The sequence below is a fragment of the Cricetulus griseus genome, chromosome X, assembly GCF_003668045.3.
Source record: "Cricetulus griseus strain 17A/GY chromosome X, alternate assembly CriGri-PICRH-1.0, whole genome shotgun sequence".
Lineage (NCBI taxonomy): Eukaryota > Metazoa > Chordata > Mammalia > Rodentia > Cricetidae > Cricetulus > Cricetulus griseus.
Window position 1 is genome coordinate 88,648,685 of NC_048604.1, and position 17,075 is coordinate 88,665,759.

General features: G+C 36.8%; 1 protein-coding gene across 5 annotated transcripts in view; it reads left to right on the forward strand.

Annotated features, from left to right (window-relative positions):
• The window catches only part of Prrg1 (proline rich and Gla domain 1), a 116,251-nt gene that overhangs the window by 33,471 nt on the left and 65,705 nt on the right, over positions 1 to 17,075 (forward strand). Inside the window, exons 1-2 of one of the 5 annotated variants that reach the window (XM_027432633.1) lie at positions 1,766 to 1,803; positions 14,437 to 14,465. The exons of 2 other annotated variants lie outside the window; for them this stretch is intronic. The gene's annotated coding sequence lies outside the window, so the exon portion shown is untranslated. Of the gene's footprint in view, positions 1 to 1,765; positions 1,804 to 14,436; positions 14,466 to 16,529; positions 16,555 to 17,075 lie in introns of those variants that run through there. 2 more of the 5 variants (XM_027432632.2, XM_035449903.1) reach the window with 2 other exon arrangements.

Sequence of the window (17,075 nt, forward strand, 5' to 3'; positions counted from 1 at the left end):
GGAAACATGTACAATGATTGCTCCCCACTCCTTAAAATGCCATGATACATGTACAGTCAATTATGTTATTCATATATTATAGTTTAGAAATAGATATACCATGTTAAATCTCAAGCACAGCATCTCTCTCTCTCTTTGGTATTCCTCCAAATTCTTTGCAGTTACTGTTTTCATTTTACAGAGTTATGCAAAGGCAAGTGTATAATGTACTTTGAGCATAACTCCATACTATATTATATCCTTTTCATTCATTACCTCTGCACTACTCCTCCTTTTTATGTATCTGTGATCAATTAACAAGAGGAAAAACATAATATTTGTCTATTTGAGACTGACTCAGTTGACTCTCTAGTTGTATTAATTCTCCTTCAAACAATATAACTTCTTTCTTCTTTATGGCTAAAAAAATCCATTGTGTATATAAACTACAGAATTAAGTTCATTCCCTCTGATGTTGGGCACCTATTTTAGTTCCATGAAGCTGTTGTGAATGGTGCCTCAATAAACACTGATATGAAAGTGTCTCCATAAATTGTTTAATTAGAGATTTTTGAATCAATACTGAAAAATGGTACAGGTGAGTCATACTGTAAGTCTGTTGGAAGTTTATTAAGAAACCCTGAAAACATTTCTATAATAGCAGCTGGAGTAGTTTACATCTCTTCCACCATTGTACAGGGTTCACTTTTATCCTCACCAACATCTGTTGTTATTATTTTTTCTTGTGGACTACCATTCTGACAGTGTGGTTTTTATTACAAACACCTGAGTTTTTGACAAAGATGTCAAAAGCATATGTTGGAGAAAAGACACCTTCTTCAATAAATGATGCTGGCAAACAGATTATCCATATGTACAAAAATGGACATAAATTCCTGTCTTACATTCTATATGAAAACCAATTCCAAATGGAGCAAAGACCGTAATGTAAGATGAGAACTCTTAAACCAATATAGGAAAAGTACTTCAGTATATTAGTATAGGCAAACAATTCTGAATAGAACTCTAGTCACTTGTGAAATAGTCTTGGTGATTGATACAAATGGAACTTAAGAAAATTTTAAAACCTTCTTTCTAGCAAAGAAATCAGTTCATCAAGTGAAAAGACAGCCTATAGAGTGAGAAAATATTGCTAGCTACTTATCTGTTGTAGGATTAATACATAGACTTCATTAAAAACTAACAACCAAGAACTTTAGTAGCCTAATAAGTAAATATGGCATTGAAATGAGAAGATAGTTCTCAAAAGATGAAGCATGAATGGCCAATACACATACAAAAATAGTGAGCATTACTAGCTATAAGTGAAATATATTTATTTTAAAAGTGTTATCTGGTACATGGTTTCAAATTAAAGTTACTTTCACCATTTCCACGATGGAAGAATATCGTAAATAGAAATAATCAGCAGTAGAAAGTAATATGATTACAAGAGATTGGCTTCAGTGTTAATGGAAATTTTATAAGTATGTAACTGATCAACTCCATAAGAGTCACAGCAGTATGGAAAGCATTCATTTCTGTAAAGGCTAAATCTATAAACATTAAAATGATTATTCTGCCTAGAATTCTAAATGCTCTTTTTGTTGTTGTTGGCAGTGTGGTGGTAATGGTTTTTTTTTCTTTTTTGGTGTGGGGGGGCTTGTGCAGTTTATTCTGGCCTTGAACAGGGAATTTTTGAACAGGTAGTTTTGAATTCACTATATTCACTATGTAATTTAGGATTATCTTGAATTAATTTTATTGTCTCCACTTTTCAGAGGAGAGCTGCAATAACAGGCATTGTCATGTGTTTGGTTCATGGTAAGGATCAAATCCCTGTCGTTGTGCATGCTAGGCAAGTGCTTATAACTCTCTAACCCTCCCCTGGTTGCAAATCTTACTGATATTGTTTGTAGTCAGTTTATTTAATAGATGCACTCAACAGAATCTCTGGTAACCAAGGACTTTTTTCCTTATGTTTGCAATGAGGCTTGGGCCAGCTGGAAACCCTTAGGATCCTCAGGTTTTTCTTTCTTTCTTTCTTTTTTTGGTTGGTTGGTCAGTTACTTGGTTGGTTTGGTTTTCCTTTTTTTAAGTTCTATCCCTTTTTTTCTATTGTCTGCTTTAGGGCCTCCTTCCTGTAATTTCTCAATTTATATGTACAATTTTTATGTCTCATTGTTCTTTCTTCATAGACAAAACATTTGTTCACACATGAATTCTGTGTCCTTGCTACATTAACAGGGAAATGCCATGTTCATATTGATATCTGTTAGACTAATCTTTTCCCTCAGAGACTGTGTAGTTCCTTCTACAGGCTTTTAAAAAAGAGGTGGCTTTTTGGTAATGTTTCTGTATTTATTATTTTCAGAAAATTGTTCAGTTTGGTAATAGACCATTTTTCCCTTTGAGGAACATGTTGAGGAAGACTCCCCACATATTAGGTTATTTCAGCCCAGATTTGGTTGTTCAGGGTGGAAGTTGCCACAGGAGATGCTATGTCATTTTAAAGAATGCTTTTTAGGCTGTGAAACTAAGAGCTCTTAAACTCTGTGGCCAAAGATTTCAGTTCACCATAGAATGATACAGACACTCTACATCAGTGTCTATTATCAAACTTGGGGGTCAAAGCCTATGCCCTAAGCCAGGTTTGGCCATGTGTTCTCAATGAAAACAGCCAACTTAATAGTGGAAATCAGAAAAAGGAGATTTATTTAATGTGGCAAAATTGGAAAGAGGGGGAGAAGAGACCCATAAAACTGGTTCTGAAGTAAGGATCCTAAAATGAAATTGAAGTTTAAATAGAGGGCCAGGGACATTCACATATAAACAGTCCCCATCAAAGTGTGGTGTTTAGGCTTCAATTTCATGTGTAAAGTGGTCTGACCAGTTGTTAAAAATGCTTGAAATTGCTTTCCTGGAGAGAAGTTACCCCTATGGTACATTTTCCTTTTACCAGGATAAGATTCCATTTTCTTTTCCTGGTTTTCTTCCTTAATTTTCCAAACATGAATAAGATAGTTTTGAAATCTGTGACCTTAAGTCAAGATGAATCAAACCATTTTTTTTTTTTATATTTTTGGTTTTTCGATACAGGGTTTCTCTGTGGCTTTGGAGGCTGTCCTGGAACTAGCTCTTGTAGACCAGGCTGGTCTCAAACTCACAGACTCTGCCTGCCTCTGCCTCCCGAGTTCTGGGATTAAAGGCGTGCACCACCAACACCCAGCGAATCAAATGATTTTTATGGACCCTGACAAACAGTGCTTTGTTTTTCTGGGGAGATGTAAGAAGTAGGTGGTGTAGGGAAATAAATATGTTTCATAGGTTTATATTTTGTTTGTTTTAATTAGAGTTTTATACATCTATATAATGAATTTAGTCACTTTTCCCCTCCATTCCTCTCCCTCATTCCCTTCTACTTCATGCCATCTTTTTGTGTCTAACCAACTGAATTTAATCGGAGTGACTTACTCTGGGTGGTAGGATGTTATTGAGTAGAGCAAGGGCAACTTATCTGAGGCCATACCACACCACCAAAGAGTAAAAATGACCATATATGTAAAAGATTCTAAGAGAGTAGGTAGTTGGTGTCTGTAGAACATTTAAGTTTCTGAGAAGAAATGCTTTTAAAATTTTTAACAGTGTATATACCCATGAAAAAAGAAACCATGCACAAAAAGGCCATAAGATAATTTCATGTAGTCTATATATGCATGTTCAATGAGTGATCAAAGAACTGTAAAGTAATGAGGTGCCATTTTTGACTTATTGAGTCAAAGGTGAAAAACAAATACTCGAAAATGTGTTAAGCAGGCACTGTTTTAAGAAAGAATTTGTTGTTGTTTGTTTGAGACATGGTCGAGCTATATAGCCCTCACTGGTTTGGTACTCACTATGTAGCCTACTCTCATCTTGAACTTGCAGCAGTCTTCCTGTTTCTTGTTCCAAGTGCTAGGATTACAGGTATCATAAGCCATAACTGACAAAAAGTTCTTTCTTTTAAATATAAAGGATCAAGGTACCCCAAAGTAGAAAGAACAGTATAGTGGAAAATTCTTCACTTGCCATTTTATTTTAAAGGTTTCCTGAAGTTTGATCTTCCCTAATTTGATTTGTTCTGTTCTATTACTAGTCCTCTTACTTCCAAGTTGAAGCACGCATTCTGTAATGTAACAGTCTTTTTGCACTGGTGGTAAAATGAAATTCATAACATTTTTCTGGATGACAATATACCAACTACCGATTGACCCAAGAAATTTAATATTAGAAAATAATAAGACATTTGTATAAAATATAGAGGAGTGTGATTTTTCTCTTGTTTAAAATGAAATGAAACCCTCCTAAATGAACAAACATTGAGAACTGCTTAAATAAATAATTAATTGCATGTAATGGGTTTTAAAGCAGCTAATAAAATGTATGCATATTGCAGGTCATTGGCCTTAAAGGCTATAAATTAGTTTGGTGAAGAGAAAATATTCTTCAGATATACCACATAAGAATCTATATTTAGTCCAGTGTTAACACATATGGCTTTGATTTAGGAATAAAGTAGAAAAATAAAAGTAAAGAAAAATGGGAAATCAAAGTACAATGATATAGCCATGTATGAAAATGCCTTAAGGAAACCAATTGTTTTATATGAAATTAGAAGAAATTTAAAAAAGCAAAACAACAAAAGGAAGAAAACCAACTATGTGATATATTGCTCACATTTCACTGTTGATTGTTGATAATGAAAACAATAATTTGTCAGGGGACTAAAAAATTAGTGAAATTTATAAAGAAAAGTAGTGAAGCAGAAAACTGGTTTATCTAGACTTCTGAGGAGGTTTGGTGTCTTAGCTGCCAGTTCCTAAGAATTTCTATGCCAGCTGGTTGCTGAATGACAGTATAGCAGATGAAGTCATGCCTTCATCTCTTAAGTAGTTTGGGATCCTAGGGAAATACTTTGCAGTTAGAAAGTTAGCTAATAAGAAGAGTACGTTTGATTTGAATCCTATTTGAAATTCAGAGGACAGAGATAATGTTCTGCTGGCTAATCAACATGCTTGTCTAAAGAGGAGGGGAATTGTGCTGCTCTTAATAATGATTTCACAATCAATTAAGTTTTAAAAGGGAAATAACATTTAAATGAAAGAACATAGTATGAGCAAAGTCTTTGAAGTGGAATGTTTTCAGCATTTGTAGAGGGCTGGGTTGATTCAATTATAATATTCTCATAAGAGTCTTGGAACAGAATCTCTGAACTCCATCTTTGAAAGTCTTGGATTAGGACCCGCGGTTCTAGTTTGCAAAAGAAAAAAGTGCCTTTTAAAATATCAGCATCTGCTGTAGACTAGAATTTCTTTTTAGGCAAAAAATTATTGTTTTTTCCATTGTTAGCTGAATGTTATAATAAGGATAGAATTTGAGTATGAATCCAACCTGGGACACAGTAGTAGTTCGAATCATGTGGTGGCTTTATGATCAAGCCAACACTTGGTTTTCTTATTTGTGAAACTAGTATTATTTATCACTAGGTTCACAGAACTCTGGTGCTGGGCAAAAGCCCTGTGAAAACAAGAGATTTCTAAAGAAAGATAATTTGCTCCTCCCATCGGATACACATTTTTACTTGCAAAATTGGTATATAAAACAGGACTCAAGGAGTTTAGAGCTTAAAGCTACTCTCCAAAGGAAATACAAAAAGTTCCCAGTTCCTACCTGCCAAAGGAATAGACTTGTGAGCAAAGAGCTCCTCCAAAGACTGAGTGGGTAGGTCTCATCCATTCCCCAAAACATAATATCTTTTGAAATGGAGAATCCTTAAAACCCTATTTTCTTCAACCTTGAAACCAGGTTTCTCATAATTCTCCCCTTCCCAAAGGACTGTTTCTTAGTTACTTTTCTGTTGCTGTGAAAAGACACTATGGCCAAGACAGCAGATAAGAGCAAACATTTAACTGGGGACTTGCGTACAGATTCAGAGAGTGAGTCTATAACTGTAACAGGGGTGACCCTGGCAGCAGGCAGGCAAACATGGCTCTGGAGCAGTAGCTGAATGCTTAAATCTGATCCACCAGCAGGAGGCAGAGAAAGAATAAGAATGAGCCTAGTATGGGCTTTTGAAACCTTAAAGCCCACCCCCAGTGATACACCTCCTCTCACAAGGCCATACCTTCTAATCTTTCTCAAACATTTACACTAACTGGGGACTAAGCATTCACGTATATGAGCCTATGAGAGTCATTCTCATTCAAACTGACACAGGCAGTTAAGCCTATGTCATAGTTAAATTTGTAGATGTCACATTAGGCATGGCAGCTCTTGCCTGCAATCCAGCACTTGGAAGTGGAAACAAGAAGATCATATGTTTAAGACTAGCCTAGGTTTCATGACAGGACCGTATTTCAAACCAACAAGATGGTGGTTCTTGTAATAGCCCTTCTGAAAGTAACTAAGAACAAAGAAGTTATAAAAGTAGTTGTGAATACAGAGCTACCATCTAGCACTGTGTTCTAACCGTGGTCCCTAATTGCATTTTGTTTATTGTATTTGTTTCAGACATACACATATTCTACCTCAAGTTTGAGGTATTGAAACAGAAAGTAGGGAATTGTAATCTGCCTAGCAGAAATGATCATAGTCTAGAGACACTTGAGTCTCTCCATCTATCAGACTTTTGAAACAATGATTCTCAAAGGAAAGGTAATTTCCCCAGAAATCTCATACTGGGAGAAGGAAAAGGTCCTAGCCAGAGTGGAAACTTGTCTTCCTGGAGAGATTTCACAGTTTGAAGGATTAGACTACATCCCATTCAATGAAAAGTCAATTCATTGTTCAGCAGGGCCACACCTGGACTGGAACTGATTGGATTTATGTGTCCTTGATCTTCTACTTAAACTTTAATCTTACTTCAGGACCCCTAAGATAGATTTGGTGGTGGCAAATTGAGTCCAGGAACACATCAGAGAAATAAATCATCTACCATGATCATGTAGGCTTCCTCCCAGTGATGCAGGGATGGTTCAACATGCGAAACTCTATCAGTGTAGTCCACCATATAAACAAACTGAAAAGGCAAAATCACATGATCATCTTACTAGATGCTGAAAAAGCCTTTGACAAAATACAATACCCCTTCATCATAAAGGTCCTAGAGAGATCAGGGATAATAAGAACATACCTGAACGTAATAAAAGCAATATACAGCAAACCAACAGCCAACATCAAACTAAATGGACAGAAACTCAATGTTATTCCTCTAAAATCAAGGACAAGACTTGGCTGTCCACTATCTCCATATCTCTTCAATATTGTACTTGAAGTTCTAGCTAGAGCAATAAGACAAGAAAAGGCGATCAAGGAGATACAAATTGGAAAGGAAGAAGTCAGACTTTCACTATTTGCAGATAATATGATAGTTTATATAAGTGACCTGGAAAAACTCTACCAGGGAACTCCTACAGCTGATAATACCATCAGCAAAGTGGCAGGATACATGGTTAACTCAAAAGAATCAGTAGCCCTACAAATACAGATGATAAACACAATGGGAAAGAAATCAGAGAAACATCCCCCTTTACAATAGCCACAAACAATATAAAATACCTTGGGGTAACACTGACCAAACAAGTGAAAGACGTGTACAATAAGAACTTTGAGTGTTTGAAGAAAGAAATTAAAGAAGATACCGGACAATGGAAAGATCTCCCATGCTCTTGTATAGGTAGGATCAACATAGTAAAAATGGTAATCTTGCCGAAAGCAATCTACAGATTCAATGCAATCCCCATCAAAATCCCAATACACTTCTCTACAGACATTGAAAGAACAATACTCAATTTTAAATGGAAAAATGAAACCTGTACAATAAGGGAACTTCTGGAGGCATCACCATCCCTGACTTCAAGCTCTATTATAGAACTATAGTCCTGAAAACAGCTTGGTATTGGCAGGAAAATAGACAGGAAACCAATGGAATTTAATTGAAAACCTTGTTATTAACCCACACACCCATGAACACCTGAATTTTGACAAAGAAGCTAAAATTATACAATGGAAAAAAGAAAGCTTCTTCAACAAATGGTGCTGGCACAACTGGATGCTGACATGTAGAAGATTCCAGATAGATGCCTATCTATCGCCATTCACAAAACTTAAGTCCAAATGGATCAAAGACCTCAACATAAATCTAGCCATACTGAACCTCTTAGAAAAAAAAGTGGGAGGTACCCTTGAACAAATTGGTATAGGAGAACACTTCCTGAACATAACACCAGTAGCACAGACACTGAATTAGACAATTAATAAATGGGACCTCCTGAAACTGAGAAGCTTCTGTAAGGCAAAGGACACAGTTGGCAAGACAAAACAGCAGCCCACAGAATGGGAAAAGATATTCACCAACCCCATATCTGACAGAGGGCTGATTTCTAAAATATACAAAGAACTCAAGAAGCTAGTCACCAAAACACCAAATAATCCAATTAAAAAGTGGGGTACAGAGCAAAATAGAGAATTCTCAATAGAGGGATATAAAATGGCTGAAAGGCACATAAGAATGTGTTCAACATCCTTAGTCATCAGAGAAATGCAACTCAAAACAACTCTGAGATACCATCTTAGACTGGCCAGAATGGCTAAAATAAAAAACACCAATGACAATCTATGCTGAAGAGGATGTGGAGAAAGAGGAACACTCCTCCACAGCTGGTGGGAGTGCCAACTCATACAGCCACTTTCAAAATCAGTATGGTGGTTTCTCAGGAAAATGGGAATCAGTCTACCTCAAGATCAAGCAATTCCACTCTTTGGCATATACCCAAACTAAGTGCATTCATACAACAAGGACCTACGTCCAACTATGTTCATAGCAACATCGTTTGTAATAGCTAGAACCTGGAAGCAACCTAGATGCCCTTCAACTAAAGAATGGAGAAAATGTGGTATATTTACACAATGGAGTACTACTCAACAGGAAAAAAACAATGAAATCTTGAAATTTGCAGGGAATGGATGGAACTGGAAGTAACAATCCTGAGTGAGGCAACTCAGTCACAGAAAGACAAACATGATGGATATTCACTCATACATGGATGTATTTTAGACACAGAGCAAAGGACTACCAGCCTACAATCCACACCACCTGGGAAAGTAGGAAACAAGGAGGACCCTAAGAGAGAAACAGATGGTCCCCCAAAGAAGGGGAAAGGGAGCATGGGGGGGAGAGGGGAGGAAGGTAGTAAAAAGAGAAGGGGAGAAGAGTTGGGGCAAGAGAACCAGAGGGATCACCAGGACTGAATATAGGAGAGCAAGAAAAGAGATACCTCAATAGAGGGAGACAGTATAGTTTTAAAGAGAAATATGGAACTAGGGAAATGGGTCAGAGATCCAAAAGGATGACCCTAACTAACAATCTAGGCAGTAGTGGAGAGGTTGCCTGTGATGCCCTTTCCCTATGATGAGATTGATGACTACCTTAATTGTCATCCTAATGCCTTCATCCAGTAGCTGTTCAAAGCAGAAGCAGACACCCACAGCTAAGCACTGAGCCATACTCCCTGAATCCAGTTGTAGATTGGGAGGAGGGATGAACAAAGGAGCCAAGACCGTGCTGGGGAAACCCACAGAAACAGTTGACCTGACCTAGAGAGAACTCTGGGACCCCAGTAGTAAAGTTGGGGAACCAGCATTGGACCAAACCAAGCCCTCTCAATGTGGGTGCCAGTTAGGAGGCCTGGGCAGTCTATGTGACCTCTAACTGTGGAGCCAGTGTTTATCCCTACTGCACAAATGGTCTTTGGGAGCCCATTACCTCTGGAGGGATACTATTTCAGCCCAGATACACAGAGGAGGGTCTAGCCCCCCCCCCCCAAATGATGAGACAGATTTTGATCATTCCCCATCAAAGGCATCACTATCCTTGGGGAGCCAGTTGAGGGTGGGTTGCATGGATCATTGGGGGCATGGGAGGATGGAAGGGTGAGGGAATGGGAGATTGACATGTAAAATAAGATTGTTTCTAAAATTTAAAAAAAGGAAAAAATATGTATCTAAGAGAAATAAAGTATTAACTTAAATATTTTCAATCACCTGAAACTAGAATACCAACGTGATAAAAATCCAGGAAAAAAATTACTAAAACCATAGTATATATCTCCAGGTGGAACTCCAGCACAAGGTTTGGAGGTGTCTTTTTGTCTTCAACTTTATAACATAGCCTGATTTGTTTTGATTGTTGGCTTCCAGGACAGTATAGATTTGGTGAATCAATTTGGCAAGCTTTACACAATCTGTTGCTGTTGAGTAGTGATTCTTAGGGACCCAAGGCTTCCCTCAAATGAACCATAAACTTTGCCCTTAATTTAGAATGGAATGGCATTCTAAAGTCTCTTGGCCCATGTGCTTGTTTATCAGCATTTCTTTCTGGACTGCTTGCTTCCGTTTCTGGAGAAAGGCCAGCAGAATGAGTCAGATCTTTCAGGTTTTGTTTATAGAATGACCATCAGACATTGGTCTGGATCAGGTAGGTCCAAAGTGTTGCCTTTGTCCTGTTCACTCCATTTGGCTGCACAGTTTCAGGATACCATTTGTATGGACTAATTTATAAATATATAAATGTAGTGTATATTCTGTGCTGTATTGCTGTTGGTCTACTTCAAAGATAAAAGATAAAAGAAATTTATTATAAAAAGCTGTTTATGTGAATACTGAAGACTTTTCATTGCTTTTCTTTGGAGGATAGCAGAGTAAGTTTTTTCCTTTAGTTTCAAACCACAAGCAATGAAGCTTCTGGGCAGTGAGTTTATTTTTATGTTAGTGATACCATGGCTCATATAACTGTGTTTCTTGGCACTATTTACTACTGTATATTTTTATAATTATTATAGAACCTTTCAGCCAGTATTTTTGTATACAAACTTGAATCTTTTGTATTTTACATTCTTAATTTTTGTGTCATGTTTTCCTCAAATGCTTTGTATTTATAAACTTCATATTATCTTCTTTTATTATATCATTTCATCTATTTAATTATTCAGCCAACCAGGTGGAAAAAGTACATTTTTTACTGATATACTAAGTTTAGTGTGTTGATATTGTGTATACTATTGCTTTTTTATTTGGTGATAGTCTATGGTACAAATTAGATGAGATCAAAAATATATATTTGGGTCTATAAGTACAATAGTTTGAGAGTTACAGCACCAACTAATCACGTGCGTACAATAACTCTTGCAGTGAATACTTGAAGTGTATGAAATTACCTCTTGAGTCTTTCTTTTGAAACTTTTCTGATTCTGAGTACATTTAACCAGGAAAACTTTCAATTAAAGAGGGAACAGTGTCCTACAAATCTTTCGAAACTGACTAAGAAACAGAACACACTGACCTGGTAGGAGTTGCCTCATTCGTTGTCAGTTACCTTGTACTTACAATCTATAGTCTAACTCTGCCTCTATCATACTATGTTCATTAGGCATTGTTCCTGAAATTGGTTCAGTTAATTTACTTATATATAAAGAGCTAGTAGTAATCTGTTTAATTTCCCCAGAAGTATATATGTGCTGTCTTCAAAGGATAAGATAGCTGGATCTACAGATTTCCGTAACTGGTGGTCTCATTTATTTGTCCCAAGGAACTAATCAGAAGTGAGAATTAAAATTGCTATTTTAAAATACTGATATATTACTGCTACTGCTCCTGCTACTGCTACTGCTACTGCTACTGCTACTACTACTGCTAACTATGTTGGGATTAAAGGCAAGCACCATTATGCCTGGTCTGCTACATTATATTTATTTGTTTATTGTAGAGGAGCTTCTTTAGAATATTTCATTATCATTTTATGTGTATGAGTGTTTTACCTGCACATATATATGTCTTTGTACCAATGTGTACCTGTTGTCCAAGGAGGCTGGAACAGTATGTCAGATCTCTTGGAAATAGAGTTACAGACAATTGTAAGCTTTATGTAGGTGCTGCTGGAATCTCATAATATCTGATTTTTTTTAATGTTGGCAGGAATCCCATATATCTTGTTTGATGTTACAGACTCATATTTATCACTATACTTGAAACGTACAAATATATAACAAGCTGAGCTTATATGATATTCTATTTTGTGATCTACTTTTTAGAATCATTCCTTCTAAGAACTTTCCTATAAAATTAAATTTAACAATGGTTAATATCTATAGTACATTCATGTACAATAATTTAACCATATCCTAAATGTTTTGCTATTTGAAAATAAAGTTTTGCTAAATCTAATCATTTAAAACTGACAGTCCTTAAGAACTGATCTATTGTTTGCTGTTAACAGTAATGTAGCAGGGGGCTAGAGAGAGAGCTTAGCAGTTAACAGCACTGGCAACTCTTACAGAGTGTCTGGATTCAATTTCCAGCACCCACATTACCGTTTAGGGATTGGTGATTTTTAAGTATGATTAAGCTTATTTTCTAGTTAGCAGAATTTTCTTTGACCTTCATAATTCTCCTGCCTTTTGTTTCCTGAGGCTTCATAATGTTGCAGTTCAATTAGATTGAAAAGAGTTTAAAAACAAAATAGATAATTCAAGCCTAGCATTGCCTATAATCTTTTAGATTTTCTTTGTCTTTGTGGTTAGGGTCACAATAATATAATCTCCAAGGAATCCATCATGAATTTCTTTGGACTGATTTTGCAGGACAAGTTATTAGTTTGCAAAATGCATTTCTTCAGGGTTTTTTAAAATTTGGTTTACCCACTCTTGTGCTTTTATGGGTTGTAATTCTTACTGTTTCTGTGGTATCATTAGTTTGTAGGAAATAGATCCTTGAAAAGAAAAAAAATTTTTACACTATTTTTGAGGCACTAGAGCCTTGTGCATGTTAGTCAAACACTCTACAGTGTGCTATAGTTCCAGCCCTCAAATTATTTTTTCAGTGTGTGCTGGATTTCTAACCCAGCAGAAAAATTATTGAAAGAATTATAAATCTTGTTTATTGGAGATTTTCATCCTTCTCTGAATGTAGATTGCTTTTTATATTTTATGTGTATGTGTGAGTACATGTATTTATATGTATGTATATCATGTGCATGCCTTGTTACCACAGAAGCCAGAAGATGGCATCAGATCTCATGGAACTGGAATTATAGGTAGTTATGCACCATCTGATATGGGTGCCAGAATACTAAATGCTCTTACGTGCTAAGCCATCTTGGCAATTCCGCACTTAGTCTTGGGAATTGAGGTTAGGTTAATGTGTATCTCAGGCAATTGAATTTTGGTTCTCTCAATAGCTTTAATGTAATATCATTGAGTATTTTTATTACAGTGGCATGATTTGGTGTAGATAGTGATGGAATAGCAATATATAGCTCAGAAAAGAACTTTTTTCCTTTTAAGGCCTCTGGGACATAGCAAATTTGTTTCATGTTATTTACAGTGATATTCAGTGTCTGATTTGGTGGCATACTTTTACAATACAATGCCAGAATTTTAATTGTGGCAATCTGACTATGTATTTTTTATGATTTAATTGCTTTTGTTGAGCTCTTCTCATATATGATCTAATTTATTTTAAAAAGTACAGTATCTGAATCTCTTATAAGATCATATTTAAAACATAATAGGTTGTTTTGCATTCTGAGCTAAAATTCTGAGCTGTGATGTGTCTAAGATTTTGCTACCAAAGCCACATTATTTATTATTCTACTTTTTCACTCACATGTGGTGTCCATTAGGCATTGATCTTGTCCAGTAATAATATAACTTTCTTTTACTGATTGTTCTGCTATCGGAAGAGTCTTATTAAAATTTAATAAGTAAACTAAAATAAGCAGCTAATGCCATAGTATATTCTGGTAACTCATAAAAGAAAGAAAAACAATAAGAAAAGTAAAGCCTAATGTTGGCTTATGAGGTTAAAGAAAGGTTAATATATACTTGCTGACTAAATCAATTGTATCTGTAAAGGATGGATTTTTGCCCCTTGAGATATGTATACCATTTGAAGATAGTATACATTTCTGTTTATGGAAAATACAGTGTTTTATCCTAAGAACACTGACCTTTCCTGAATTATACAACACTGTAGGCTAAAGACCATCTGCACCCTCTTCTTTTGTTCAGAAAAGCCTTTCTAGACTTTGACTATGGCTAACATGTTTCTTGACCTATTCCCTATTTGTGGTTTACTTTGCATCTACTAATAAGATGAAGATCTTAACTCACATGCTTTGTTTTCATAGTATCACCCACTTGCCTTGTTCTTGCTTTATAGGTTCCTTTTCTTTGCTGCCTTTCTTGTTTTCATTCTCAGTCTTTATAATTTGGAAGAGATAACTAGTGATGTTCCCACCAGATGTTCTTTTTCTTTTAAAAATGTTACCGTTTGCATGCATATGGTATTTGTGTGTGACCACATGTTCATATGGAGGTCAGAGGACAACTTTGTAAAGTCAGTTCTCTTCTTCTACCTTTACAGGGGTTCTGAGGATTGGCCAGGCTTGGGTGGTAAGCACATTTACTTACTGAGCCATCTCACCAGCCCTCTTTTTCTTAATGACTGTTCTACTACTTGATCCTTTGTTTTCATAATGCCATATAGAATGTCTATGAAATAATGATCCTTTGCTTATTTTAGAAGTATATGCCCCAGCCTGGATTCATGTCCCATTTCTGTAAGTCCAGAATTTGGGAGTTGGAGATAGGATGATCAGGAGTTGAAGGGTAACCGTGACTACATAGCAAGTTAGAGGACAGCCTAGCATAACAAGACCCTGTCTCAAAAATCAATGAAACAAAGCCAGCGAAATGTTAGTGGATAAAGGTACTTGCCATGCAATCTTGGTGACCTGTCTTTTTTGTTGGAATCTACATAAGTTGAAGTAGTGTGCTGTCTCTACAATGCTGTTCTCAGACCTCTAAATATGTGCTGTGGCACACATGGCCACAAATACATTCATGTAGGCATGTGTACATGTATACCTATAGAAATAATAAAGTTAAAACACAAACAAAAAGCATATACTTCAATCAATATGGCTTGAAACAAGTATTATACAAAAGATCTCCAAAACACCAGTTAACACAAGAAGTGTGTTCAAATTTCTCACTCATTAAGAAAACATACAACATAATTCTACTTCCTTCTCTCAGAGTAATGAAAAAATAAGTCTTCAAGAATGTAAAACAACTAGAAGCCTGCTGTGTAGCTTCATAGGAAAATGGTTTTATACAAATAGTAAAGCTGAATGTAGGCTTATCTGTGAATCAGTAATTCTATTTACAGGCATATAATCAAAAGAAATAAACAGACATATTTTAGTAAGAGACATTTACAGGAATGTATATATAGCACTATTAATAGCAAACTTATATCTGAAATAACTCAATGTTCATCAGTAGTAGAAAGAGTAACATCCACCTAACATAGAATCAGTAGTGAAAATGAATGTACTCCAGGTCCATGCAATGTGAATGAATCTCACAAGCATGTTAGTGAGCCAAAGAATCTTTTTTTTTTACCTCGAGCTTTTTTTTCATATTATTATTATTATTATTATTATTATTATTATTATTATTATTAATTCAAGTTAGGGAACAGGCTTGTTTCACATGTAAGTCCCCTCTCCCTCTCCATCCCCTCACCCCCATTCCTTCTCCCTCACCTCCAACCTAACCCCCACCCCATCCACCCACCACTCCTCAGGCAGGGTAGGGCCCCCAACAGGGGCTCCACCAAGTCCACCAAATCTTCCTGTGCTGGGCCTAGGCCCCATGGGAGGAGTGCATCCCTTCAAGTGGAATGGGCTCTGAAAGTCCCACACACACATACCAGGGCAAAACGCCAGTCCACCTCCGGAGGCACCCAGGAGTGCAGGGACCTCCCCATGAGCCAAAGAATCTTGATCTAAAGGCATGCACACTGTGATGCCATTTATCTGATGTTTAGAAACATGCAAAACTAAACTAGGCAGGTTGGCACACACCTGTAACCCCAGTACTCAGATCAGGAAGAGGCAATGTTGAGGCAGGGAGATTGAGTTTAGGGCCAGCCTGAGATACATAGTGAGTTCAGGGTATGGTAAAACCCTGTGTTAACTACTACTCCCCCCCAAAAAAAGTTATGTAAAACTCATTTACAGTGTAAAAATTAGCCCAATAAGTCCAGACACTGCCATTGTCAGAATGTAAGAATTGTTCATAACTTGCTTGGTTACATGCATAGCTTGGTTACATGGTGTGTTTATTTTGTAAGAACTCAGCAAGGTGTATGTTCATGATTTTATGCTTTTCTGCTTGCATTACCAGTCAGCTGACTGTGATCCTTATGCTGTACCCAGATTTAAAAAAAAATGAGTAGATGAAGACAAGTTTTTCTGGTTTTTGCAGTAGTGAACCGTAAGGGCTCGTGATGTTGCATGACTAGAAGACCCAGAATCTTACATTACAGCCCTGAGAGTCAGAGACTTATTCTTCCATGTTTTAGAAGTAAGAAGCATGCAGTTAAGTACTAGTGACCTCTTTGGTTCTCTGTAGATGTTCTAATCCTTGGCTTCCAGCAACAGAAAGTTCCAGCATAACTCAGCATCTGCTAGTGGTAAGTTCCTTAAGGGGTGTTGGGGCCATCAGCTCCTACAGTGGCTAGTATTATAGCTCTTGGGCCTAGGGTTTTAGAAACCTTTCAGTGACTAATGTTACAGCTGGCCTACTGTGTTGCTACTCCTGACCCTTGGTAATAGCTAATGTTACAACTCTCAGGCCTAGAGCATTAGGATGCTTAGTCCTAATGGCTTAACAGTTCCTGGTAATACTTCCAGTGACCAAGAACAAGTTTCTTTCTTGCAGCCCATCATGGACTGTAGCTTTGTTCTTTTCTATCTCTGGAACTCTTGGCATCATTGCTGCTGCTTCCCTTAATCACTGCTGCAGCTCCACTGCTGCTTCCATTGTATACTGCTCACATTACCAGTGTAGCCTGTCCTTCCAATGACAAAATGTAAAAGTAGACAAGAACAAAACACTAAAGAGGAGCCTTTTAATGGACCCAGTGTTGCAACACAAGGGAGGTGGCGAGCAGCACCTTCCCTACTTCATTCTCCCCTAGAGCTCCTCCATTTC